The following is a 12,164-nucleotide window of genomic DNA, read 5'->3' as shown; positions in this document are numbered from 1 at the left end:
GCCTCAGTAGTTTTTAATATTTACTACATGTGGAAATGACCTTATTTTTTATTATTGAGTAAAATAAAGTGTATTATTAAAATTAATTTTACCTGTTTGTTTTTATATTTTTAAAATGTGGCTACTAGAAAATGTAAAATTACACATATAGCTTGCATTGCATTTCAGTTGGGCTGTGCAGGCCTAACCTAAGAGGCAAGGCTTCTCGAATGCAGGTGTGCTGCCAGAACTAGAGTGCCTTGTTGTCGTGGAGATGTCCCCAATGCTACTGCACATTGTGGGTAAAGTCGTGACGAGGCAGGCATGGCAGCCTGTCTCTGAGCCCATTTCCTCTGGCTTACTTGGTGAAGTTCTAAGCTGGGGACATGTGGATAGTACTGAGCTCTTTGGAACTTGGAATTATATGGAAGAAATGCTTTCTATGCAGAGTACCTCTGGAGCTGTGTTTCAGTTGGCTGTCATTGTTTTCCAAAATACAAAGTATTGAGCTCTTGGGAGAGTTGCTGTTCTCTGTCGCTTTTGTGATCTAGTCCAATGATTCATAATACAGATGTGAAGTTCACACACACACACACACACACACACCACACCACACACACATCTCTTTCCACCTAATTGACTGTATTTGCGGGTAATCTAGTTTTGTAGGTTGGATGCTTCAATGCATTTTAAAGACTGGTTGGAGCTAATGTACTGCACAATCCAAAGATTCTCATGTGGTTATTTTTAATACAATATGTTCTCCCATTTGATATCTTTTTTGGGGGTCTAAAGTGTGAAGTGGTTCATTCTATTTAAAATGATAAAGTCAATGATAGCTGTTTGCATAATATTGCTCTGCAGGTGTTGATCTCTTAATTTATATTTGAAAGTTGCCACATGGTGCTTAAGAATTTAGTTGTCAAGTTAAAATTTGATGAGTGAGATGATAATCTATTATAAATAAGTCTTTGAATTTGTAAAGTTATGGCAGAAATCTCAAGATTATAAAATTGTAAAAATCAACTGCATGGGTCCAAAAAGTCTGTCGTATGCTAATCTCTGGTATTTATTTCTGCATTAAAGATATTCTGGAAAATACAGACAAATTTATCAAATAAAAAAGGATTATACTCTTCCATTTAGTGGTCATCGTAGTTTGTTTTGATGCATTCCTTTCTATTTTTTATTTTATGCATGTTTTCTGTCACAGAAGTAGGATCATGTTTTGCTCATTTGGCAGAAAAATATACTGAATTATTATTACCATGTGTCAGACACTGTACTAGACACTTGAGGATGCAGTGGTGACTAAGACCGACATTGTCCTATTATTCTAAGGGGAGAAACTAGACAGTAAACAGTTCATTTGCAGTTCTACATCTTAATGGATTTGATGGGGGGAAGGGAGCAGAGTTCTGTGGACTGAAGAACCCTTAGAGCCATATGTGCATCTTACCCTTGAACAAGTAAACCTATGGGGAGCCAGTTGATCTACTGCCTCCTGAATGATGTTTTAAAAACAGCCTTCTGTTTATTGTGACTTCTTCATTTCCTGCATTTTTCTGCCATTCTGGTTCTACTAGATTCCCCCTACTCTGCCCTACTCTTCACCCAGCCCATGGCAAACAAGGGCTCTCTTTTTTCACTCATTTCTTCTGGTAGCCAGTGAGAAACTTTGTCAAATAGTTGAAACTAGCTCAGCCTCATGCATTGGGAAGGATGGTTTCCATTTGTAATATCCATGTTACTCTACCAGAATTTCTGGACTTTGGCATTGAATACCCTATAATTGGTTTCATTTGTGGGAAATAAGAGAAGTTGAAAATAAGAGTTAGGTGGGTATTTTCTGAGCATATTGGTTTGATATCTGTATATATCTACTGTTACATAACAAAATTTCTCAAAACTTAGCAGCTTTAAAGAATTATATTTATTTTTCTCATAGTTTCTGTGGGTCAGAAATATGGGAGCAGCTTAGCTGATTCCTCTGGCTCAGGGTCTCTAACAAGTTGTCATCAGTGTGCCAGCTGGAGCTGCAATGTCATCTGAAGGCTAGACTGGGGATGGATCTGTTTCCAAGCTCATCCATGAGGTTGTTGCAGGATTCAGTTCCTTGCAGGCTTGGGACTGAGGGCCTCAGTTTCTCATGGGCTGTTGTTGGAGGCAATTCTCAGTTCTTTGCGACTGGGGCTTTTCCAGAGGGCATTGCACACCTGGCAGCTGGCTTCCTCGAGTGAATGTGTAAGAAAGCAAAAAAGAGAGTGGTTACAAACAAGGCAGAAGTTACCATCTTTAATAACCTAGTTTCAGAAGTGACATCACATCTCTTTTCCTATATTTTATTCAATAGAAGTAAGTTGCTAGGTCCAGTCCACACTAAAGGTGAAAGCATATTACATAAGGGAATGCATATTAGGAGGTGGGATCATTGAGAACCATTTTAAAGACTGCCTATCACAGCTTTCTTTTCTTTTTCTTTTTTTTTTAAATTTTATTTATTCATTTTTAGAGAGAGAGGAGAGTGAGGAGAGAGAGAGAGAAAGGGTGCGAGGAGCGGGAAGCATCAACTCCCATATGTGCCTTGACCAAGCAAGCCCAGGGTTTCGATCCAGAGACCGCAGCCTTCCAGGTTGATGCTTTATCCATTGTATCACAGCTTTCTTAATTGATATTCCCATAGGATTCAGTATTTCCTCATTGTAAGTTTCTCTACCTTTTACTATCATTAGTGGATTCCCTTCCTACAACAGCCTGTAAATCCAGGGAGGGCAGGGGGAGGGGTGGAGAAGCAGGTGGTCACTTCTCCTGTGTGCCCTGACCAGGAATCGAAGCCGAGACTTCCATACATGGGGCTGACACTTTACTGCTGAGCCAACTGGCCAGGGCCCAAGTGTGCATTTCTATGGTACATGATCTGTACTTTGCATTTTCATTTGTAAATGGCTGAGAAAATTCAAAGAATAATATCTGGAGAGCACATGAGAAATAAATGTTCATGTTCATAAAGTTTATAAAATAAATAATAAAATAAAAAAAATACAAAATTATCTACTTATAAATAAATAAAGTTTCTACCATAACCCACTCATTTATTTTAGCATTGTCTCTGGCTGCTTTCATGCTGCAACGGTAGAATTGGGTGGTTGTGACAGAGACTATCTGGTCATCAAAGACTAGAATATGTACTATCTCGCCCTTTAAAGAAGTTTGCTGACCTTTGCTTTAGACTGGCAATTTTTAACCAGTGTGCTGCAAGAGTTTTTAAAACATGCAATACCTGACTATTTAAAACAGGGCACTGACCTCTTTTCCCTTATATTTTCAAGTAAAATAATGACAACAACAGCTGTCTTGTGTGAATGAATCAAAATTATACCTATTTTATTTTTGTCATATTGGCAAAAAATAGAACACATTTTTTTGGTGTGCTGCAATTTGGTAATTAGTTTATGTGTGCCATGAGATGAAAAAGGTTGAAAATCACTGCTCTAGACCAATATGCTGCTGTCTATTTCCAGTTTAAGTGGGGACATGACATGGGGAAGCTGTAAAGCTCTGTAGCTAATCCCCTGTTGAGTCTTAAGTATGCTTTCATGATATGCTGATGCCCCAGATTATTTATATTCAAATTTAGGAAGTAACCCATCCTGAGGTTGACAAGACCAAATGACTTTTAAATTCTCCTCTCTTCTTTTTTTTTTAATAAATAAATTTTTATTAATTTTAATGGGGTGGCATCAATAAATCAGGGTACATATATTCAAAGAAAATATGTCCAGGTTATCTTGTCATTCAATTCTGTTGCATACCCATCACCCAAAGTTAGATTGTCCTCCGTCACCTTCTATCTAGTTTTCTTTGTGCCCCTCCCCCTCCCCCTTTCCCTCCTTCCCTCCCCCCCCCCCCGCCCCCCTCCCCCCGTAACCACCACACTCTTGTCCATGTCTCTTAGTCTCGTTTGTATGTCCCACCAATGTATGGAATCCTGCAGTTCTTGTTTTTTTCTGATTTACTTAGTTCACTCCATATAATTTTATCAAGATCCCACCATTTTGTTGTAAATCAGCTGTTCTCAACCTGTGGGTCACGACCCCAGCGGGGGTTGAACAACCAAAACACAGGGGTCGCCTAAAGCCATCGGAAAATACATATTTCCAATGGCTTTAGCCGCTGAGAAGCTGCGCTACCGTCTGCAGCAGCGCTATTCAGCTTGAACGCACGCCATTATGGACGTGCATTCCAAACTGAATGCCTGTGGTCATGTGCAGACGTGATTGCATCATCCATCCGGGGCCTAAGGGGCGGGGAAAGCGGGGTGGGGGGGGGGAGGGGGGGAATGCTCCACAGTCCATAGCAGCGCATTATGTGTGTCCGGCGCTTGCTGACGTCATCAGTGGGCGGGTGCAGCAAGCGCTGGAGGATGGATGCCTAGGAGGCAGAGAGGCAAGAGGTGGAGAGCCAAGAGAGCCTGCGAGACAGCCTGCTGGTGTAAAAAAGGTTAATAATGTAAAAACAGTGTACACACCATACACACAATACTGTGTAAGTGTAAGGTGCTTTGTGTGTAATCATTACACAGTACACAAAGCGGCTTACACTTACACAAAGCACCATACATTTACACAGTGTGAACTACATTGGTCTTATACTATAAGAGACCACTATAAGATGTAGTTCACACTGTTCCCCAGTGTATAATTATCTCCCATATCTCCCACTATTTTCCCATATTCTGAATGAGGAAACTGCTGAAATCAGCGGTTTCCGGCATTGACTCCGCCTCCTATTGATTTCATTGGGAGTGCGGTGGATTTTGTGGAAGAGAGCTCCCGAGAATCTCAGGTTACCACACAATCCGCCGCAGCCTCCTTTTGATTTCAATAAGAGGCGGAGAAATGACAGTTTCTGACACATTTCTTCCTCTCCTATTCAAGTCAATGGGAGGCCGCAGCAGATTCCACTCAAATATAGAGCATGTTGCTTAATTTTTTCCACGCTAGAACTTTTCCTAGAGCAGAAAAATTCCAAAAGTTGAATCCGCCACCCCCAATAGACTGAAAGAGGCCTCACACTGAGGAATCTGCTGTGCGGATTCTGCAGTGTAAAAGATCTGCCTCCAATAGAAGTCTATTGGGGGTGGCGGATTCCACCTTTGTAATTTTTCTGCTCTAGGAAAAGTTCTAGCATGGAAAAAATTAAGCAACATGCTCTATATTTGAGCGGACTCTGCTGCGGCCTCCCATTGACTTGAATAGGAGAGGAAGAAATGTGTCAGAACTGCATTTCTGCCGTACAGGGGATCTCTCTTCTGCGGAATCTGCGGATCTCTCATTGAAGTAAATGAGATGTGGATTCCACTGCAGAAACCGCTGCTTTATAGTGTAAAAGAGCCCTGAAAGATACCATGCTGTGCAGAAACTGCAGTGTATCCTATGACATAGTTCACACTGCTTTATATAGAAAACTTGCCACTAATCTGGAAAAAACAGATCCATTAGTTAAGCAGCTATTTACGGAATTGTAGCCCCAATACACTAGGTAAGGAGATCCATTAGTAATAAATATTTCTCAATATATAATTAAATATTGTTTTTGTGATTAATCACTATGTTTAAATTATGTTTGATTTGTAGCAATGAGAATACATAAAACATATCAGGTATTTACATTCTGAATCATAACTGTAGCAAAATTACAGTTATGAAGTAGCCACCAAAATTATTTTTTGGTTTGGGGTCACCACAACATGAGGAACTGTATTACAGGGTCACGGCATTAGAAAGGTTGAGAACCACTGTTGTAAATGATCCGATTTTATAATTTCTTATGGCTGAATAGTATACCATGGTGTATATGTGCCACATCTTCTTTATCCAGTCTTCTATTTTTTTTACAGTGATTAAAGCCTTTAAGCAAACTCTTGGCCAATACAGCAAGAGTAGTGTCCTTAACATGTTCACCAAGTCCAAGTTGGCACCATCACCATGCCAAATCCCTGAAAAATGCAACCCAACCCCAGTTCAGTCTGTTAGGAGCTGTCACAAAAAGCAGGAGTCCAGGAAAGTCCTCATCTACGAAAAGTCCGCATGGCACTGGAATTGTCAAAATTCTATACTTTGCAGCTCACGTCCAAGTCCCAATGACCGCTGCTTCTAGCTGGTAATGATTCAGGTAGACTGGAAAAGCCATCTGCAGCATGTGTGGAGATGGAGCTTCTGTTCTCCTCTGCCTGGAGAGATGAGACCAGGTTGCTTTTCCCTGGAGCTCTGCGACTTTGGCATGGTAAAGAGAACCTTGGGATACATTAAGCTGGGTGGCAAAGGTAGATTCATAATAGAAGTTGGCAAAAGGGGGAAAGAGAGCTCTAAAGTAGGAGTAGGTCCCAGCCTGAAATATGTGTGGGGCATTGAGGTAGGAGGAATAGAGGAAACACTATATATTAAACAAAGCAGCAGAAAATAGGACTATCAACACCCACAACAGAGATCTTCGAGGGAAGAATAAAAAACCTGACTATTCAGGCAAGACATAGTTAAGTGGCCCTTGTGCAAATGAGATCAGTTTACCTGCCTCTTGGAAGAAATACCCTAGGCTCGTCCACAGTGTCGTAGATGGGGCCGACGGCCCAGGGCACCTTCAGCCTTCAGTGGCAAACCCCAGCATTCTGGGCAAGGTTAGGTCATAGGTGGCTGGAGCAGGGCTGGAAGAGACTGAACCCTCCCTTAGAGGAGCGAGGGGGAAGCCTACCTTCCCGTGTCCCTGTTTCCTCACAGCAGAGGCATGTAAGTCTGGCAGGTTTAAGCTCAATGACCTTCCTTTCCACTATTGAAGCAGGACCCAGATGGCATCCTATGAGACCCCTTTGGGGTGTTGGAGCCTTTAAGGGTGTATCCTAAAAGCTGGTAGTTCACCTGATCTCTATTGGGCTTTTTCTGCCTCTTGGTATCTTAAAGGCCATGCTCAGAAGATCTCGCTGAGGGGTTTGAGAGTCCCCATCCACCTGTATAAATCTTTTTCATATATCTGGAGCTATTTGGAAAAAGACAAATCAGTGTTATTAGCTGGATCAAATAAAAGTAGGTAGTAGTTTGCAGGAGAAAAAGATTTGGCGTCTCCTGTTCATCAGCATTCAAAAGAAATTTAAAAAATTTTAAGTAAAAAGCATGATATGGTAGACCCGTAGGAGTTCCAGGATATGACTCCCCCCTTTTAAATTTTTTTAAATTGACCATAAAGTATTTGCTGGGTACAATTTAATAATACTTTGACTTTAAAGATTGTAAGAAATACACATAATTCGAAAGCTTTGACAAAATACAGTAAATGCTTTTGCTTCATATTCAGGAGCATTGTCAGTTTAACCAGTTTAGGAAATCCAATAATAGAACAATGCATACAGACAATGAGCTATAATATGCTTAGCAGCCTCTCCTGTTCTGACAGAGGTTACTCTAAATCCAGAATATGTATCCACTGTAACACGGACATAGGACTGTTTGCCAAATGAAGGTAACAACCATTTGCCAAAGTTGTCCTGGTAGGGAACCTTGAGGATTAACTCCACATGAAGGGACAGATTGTAGTATGGGACCCCTTGGACAGGATTTCCCAATCTGCTGTGCTGCTTCCCGAGAAAGTTGAAACTGTTTAGACAGGGCTGCATCGTTCTGGTGATGAATAGTATGAGACTGAATTGCTGGATCTGTCATGGTTGCTCCAAATAATTTTCTTTTGGGTAGCTTGATCAACAAGGGCATTCCCTTGTGCTAAAGCTCCAGGGAGCATGGAGTGAGCTCGAGTATGTCCTATAAAATATGGAGCTCTATGTTGACATACAAGTCTTTGAAGAAGGAGGAAGTGCTGAAATAGTTCATCAGCATTTGTCCCTAAGACAGCAGTCTCTATAGTGGAAACACCATAAGTAAATATTTGCTGTCTGTATATAGATTAAAGGGGAAAAATGGCAAATGCTGAAAAACCATGATCATGGCATATAATTCTAGTCTTTGAGTTGATTTTAAGTTGACAATTTCAGTATAAAGTTGTCCATTGATTTGCAAGAGCGATTTGCCATTTAGTGGAAGTTTCCCAGAGCCATTGTTGTTGGTCCTTTGAAAAACGGAACATCAATAATTCTGAGGCTCAAAACCTATAAGCTGTAACGGTCACCTATACCCCTTGATAATCCAGGAGGCAACTAGATCAAAATATGGAAGTGTATTCCATAGGCTATTAGATGGTTCAATGTGCCCAAGCTGTAGCTGCTCTTGTACCAATTGAGCAGCTGCCCTAAGTTTCTCCTGAGAAAGGGGCTGTGGGTCTACCTATACAGGATTATCTGATTTCCAAGTAATTGGGTCTGCACAGTGCATTATTGAGGTAGCAGGAGCTACCAAGGCCCCTATGCTAAATTTTGATATCCTAGTCCACACCTTCCGGTATTGGGTGCCACCTCTATGGGGGTGAGAATTCCTCTCTGTTCTTTCCCTAGTCCCTTGGTGGGCAAGAATCCCCGATCAAGCATCTGAGTACTGACTAAACCATTAGGACTGACAAGCAATGATTTCATATTTTTCAAAACATCTCTACCCCACAAATTAACTGGCCATCCAGGGAGCACATAAGGCTTAAAAAATCCAGAATGACCTTCTTAATCTTCCAAATTAAGATTAGAAAACTAGAACTTTGTTAAGGGGATTTACTCTTCCCTATACCTTGTAATTCTGTGGCTGCTGCATGAGTGGGCCAGGAAGGAGGCTAATGTAGCTTAGCAATAACAGATACATCAGCTCCAGTATCTAAAAGTCCTTTAAATTTATGTTCATGTATTGTTAGTTCCATTTCAGGACGTTCCTGACATATTTTTTTAAATCCAATTGGCAAAATCAGAGGAGCCAAATCACCCATTTTCTTTGGGCCCCTCTTGCAGGATGTGGCCTGAGAAGCAGAATTTGCATCCTTATACTATTCTTCTAACTGCCTGAATTAGCCGTGAGACAAATTCTTCTTTTTTTTTTGGTTAATTTTAATGGGGTGACATTGATAAAACTGTCTTCCATCACCTTCTAACTGGTTTTCTTTGTGCCCCTCCCCTCCCCCAATGCCCTCTCTCTCCTCCCCCTCACCCTGTAACCCCAACACTGTTGTCCATGTCTCTGAGTCTCATTTTTATGTCCCACCTATGTATGGAATCATATAGTTCTTAGTTTTTCTGATTTACTTATTTCGCTCAGTATAATGTTATCAAGGTCCATCCATGTTGTTGTAAAAGATCTGATGTCATCATTTCTTATTACTGAGTAGTATTCCATAGTATGTATGTACCAAAGCTTTTAATCCACTCGTCCTCTGACAGACACTTGGGCTGTTTCCAGATCTTTGCTATTGTGAACAATGCTGCCATAAACATGGGGGTGCATTTCTTTTTTTCAAACAGTGCTATGGTTTTTGGGGTATATTCCTAACAGTGGTATAGCTGGGTCAAAATGCAGTTTGATTTTTAATTTCTTGAGGAATCTCTATACTCTTCTCCACAGTGACTGCACCAGTCTGCATTCCCACCAGCAGTGCAGGAGGGTTCCCTTTTCTCCGCATCCTCGCCAGCACTTATTCTGTGTTGTTTTATTGATGAGCGCCATTCTGACTGGTGTGAGGTGATATCTCATTGTGGTTTTAATTTGCATTTCTCTAATGATTAGTGATGTTGAGCATTTTTTTATATGCCTATTGGCCATCTGTATGTCCTCTTTGGAGAAGTGTCTATTCATTTCTTTTGCCCATTTTTGGATTGGATTGTTTGTCTTCCTGGTATTAAGTTTTACAAGTTCTTTATAAATTTTGGTTATTAACTCCTTATGAGACGCATTGTCAAATATATTCTCCCATTGTGTAGTTTGTCTTTTTATTCTGTTCTTATTGTCTTTGGCTATGCAAAAGCTTTTTAGTTTGATATAGTCCCATTAGTTTATCCTGTCTTTTATTTCACTTTCCTGTGGAGAGAAATCGGCAAATATATTGCTGCGAGAGATGTCAGAGAGCTTACTGCCTATGTTTTCTTCTAAGATGCTTATGGTTTTACAGCTTACATTTAAGTCTTTTATCCATTTTGAGTTTATTTTTGTGAATGGTGTAAGTTGGTGGTCTTGTTTCATTTTTTTGCAGGTAGCTGTCCAATTTTCCCAACACCATTTGTTGAAGAGGCTGTCTTTACTCCAATGTATGCTCTTACATCCTTTGTCAAATATCAGTTGTCCATAAAAGTGTGGGTTAATTTCTGTGTTCTCAGTTCTGTTCCAATGATCTATATGCCTGTTCTTATGCCAGTATCAGGCTGTTTTGAGTACAATGGCCTTATAATATAACTTGATATCCGGAAGTGTGATACCTCCCACTTTATTCTTTCTTTTCAAGATTGCTGAGGCTATTCGCATTCTCTTTTGGTTCCATATAAATTTTTGGAATATGTGTTCTATATCTTTGAAGTAAGTCATTGGTATTTTAATTGGTATTGCATAAAATTTATAAATTGCTTTGGGTAATATAGACATTTTAATTATGTTTATTCTTCTTAACCATGAGCATGGTATATGCCTCCACTTCTTTGTATCTTCCCTGATTTTTTTTATCAATGTTTTATAATTTTCCCTGTTCAAGTCTTTAATCTCCCTGGTTAAATTTATTCCTAGGTACTTTATTTTTTTGGTTGCAATCGTAAAGGGGATTGATTTCTTAATTTCTCTTTCTGACAATTCATTGGTAGTTTACAAAACTGCCTCTGATTTCTGAGTATTGATTTTATATCCTGCCACCTTGCTGAATTCATTTATCAGGTCCAGTAGTTTTTTGACTGCGACCTTAGGGTTCTCTATATACAATATCATATCATCTGCAAATAATGATAGTTTTACTTCTTCTTTTCCAATTTGGATGCCTTTTATTTCTTTGTCTTGTCTGATTGCTGTGGCTAGGACTTCCAGAACTATGTTGAATAAGAATGGTGAAAGGGGGCACCCTGCCTTGTTCCTGATATTAAGGGGATTGCTTTTAATTTTTGCCCTTTGAGTATGATATTGGCTGTGGGTTTGTCATAGATGGCCTTTATCATGTTGAGGTATGTTCCCTGTATTCTCACTTTGCTGAGAGTTTTGATCATGAATGGGTGCTGGATTTTATCAAATGCCTTTTCTGCATCTATTGAAATTATCATGCTGATTTTTTCCTTCCTTTTGTTTATGTGATGAATCACATTGATTGATTTGCAAATATTGTACCAGCCTTGCCTCCCAAGAATAAATCCCACTTGATCATGGTGTATGATTTTTTTCATATATTGCTGGATCCGGTTTGCTAATATTTTGTTGAGGATTTTTGCATCTAAATTCATCAGGGATATTGGCCTACAATTTTCTCTTTTTGTGTTGTCTTTGCCTGGTTTTGGAATCAGAATTATGCTCGCCTCATAAAAGGCGCTTGGAAGTCTTCCTTTCTCTTGAATTTTTTGAAATAGCTTGAGAAGGTTAGGAGTTAGTTCTTCTTTGCATATTTGGTAGAATTCACTTGTGTAGCCATCAGGCCCAGGACTTCATTTTTGGGAGTTTTTTGGTAACTGTTTCAATTTCATTTGTTGAAATTGGTCTGCTAAGGTTTTCTGATTCTTCCAGATTAATTTTTGGAAGATTATATGTTTCAAGGAATTTGTCCATTTCATCTAGGTTGTCTACTTTTGTGGCGTACAGTTCTTCATAGTATTTTCTTACAATATTTTGTATTTCTTTTGTGTCAGTTGTTATTTCTCCACTCTCGTTTCTAATTTTATTCCTTTGAGTTCTCTCTCTTTTTTTCTTGGTGAGTCTGGTTAAAGGTTCATCCATCTTGTTTACCTTTTCAAAGAACCAGCTCCTGGTCTCATTGATCCTCTGTATTGTTTCTTTAGCCTCTATGTCATTATTTATTTCTGCTCTGATCTTTATTATTTCCTTCCTTCTACTAGCTCTGGCCTTTACTTGCAGTTCTTTTTCTAATTCTTTTAGATGTAGGGTCAAGTTGTTTATTTGAGCTTTTTCTAGCTTCTTGAGGTATGCCTGTAATGCTATGAAGTTCCCTCTCTGGACTGCTTTTGCTGTGTCCCATAAATTTTGAGTTGATGTATGCTTATTTTTTTTTGTTTCTAGGAATTTTTTAAT

At 39.6% G+C, this 12,164-nt stretch overlaps 1 protein-coding gene across 3 annotated transcripts in view; it reads left to right on the top strand.

The window, feature by feature from the left end:
* The window catches only part of ERC2 (ELKS/RAB6-interacting/CAST family member 2), a 1,061,162-nt gene that overhangs the window by 106,422 nt on the left and 942,576 nt on the right, over positions 1-12,164 (top strand). The window lies entirely within an intron of this gene.

This window comes from Saccopteryx leptura, chromosome 10 (genome assembly GCF_036850995.1).
Source record: "Saccopteryx leptura isolate mSacLep1 chromosome 10, mSacLep1_pri_phased_curated, whole genome shotgun sequence".
Lineage (NCBI taxonomy): Eukaryota > Metazoa > Chordata > Mammalia > Chiroptera > Emballonuridae > Saccopteryx > Saccopteryx leptura.
Note: the sequence above shows the minus strand (reverse complement) of the source record. Positions and strands in the feature narration are given on the sequence as shown.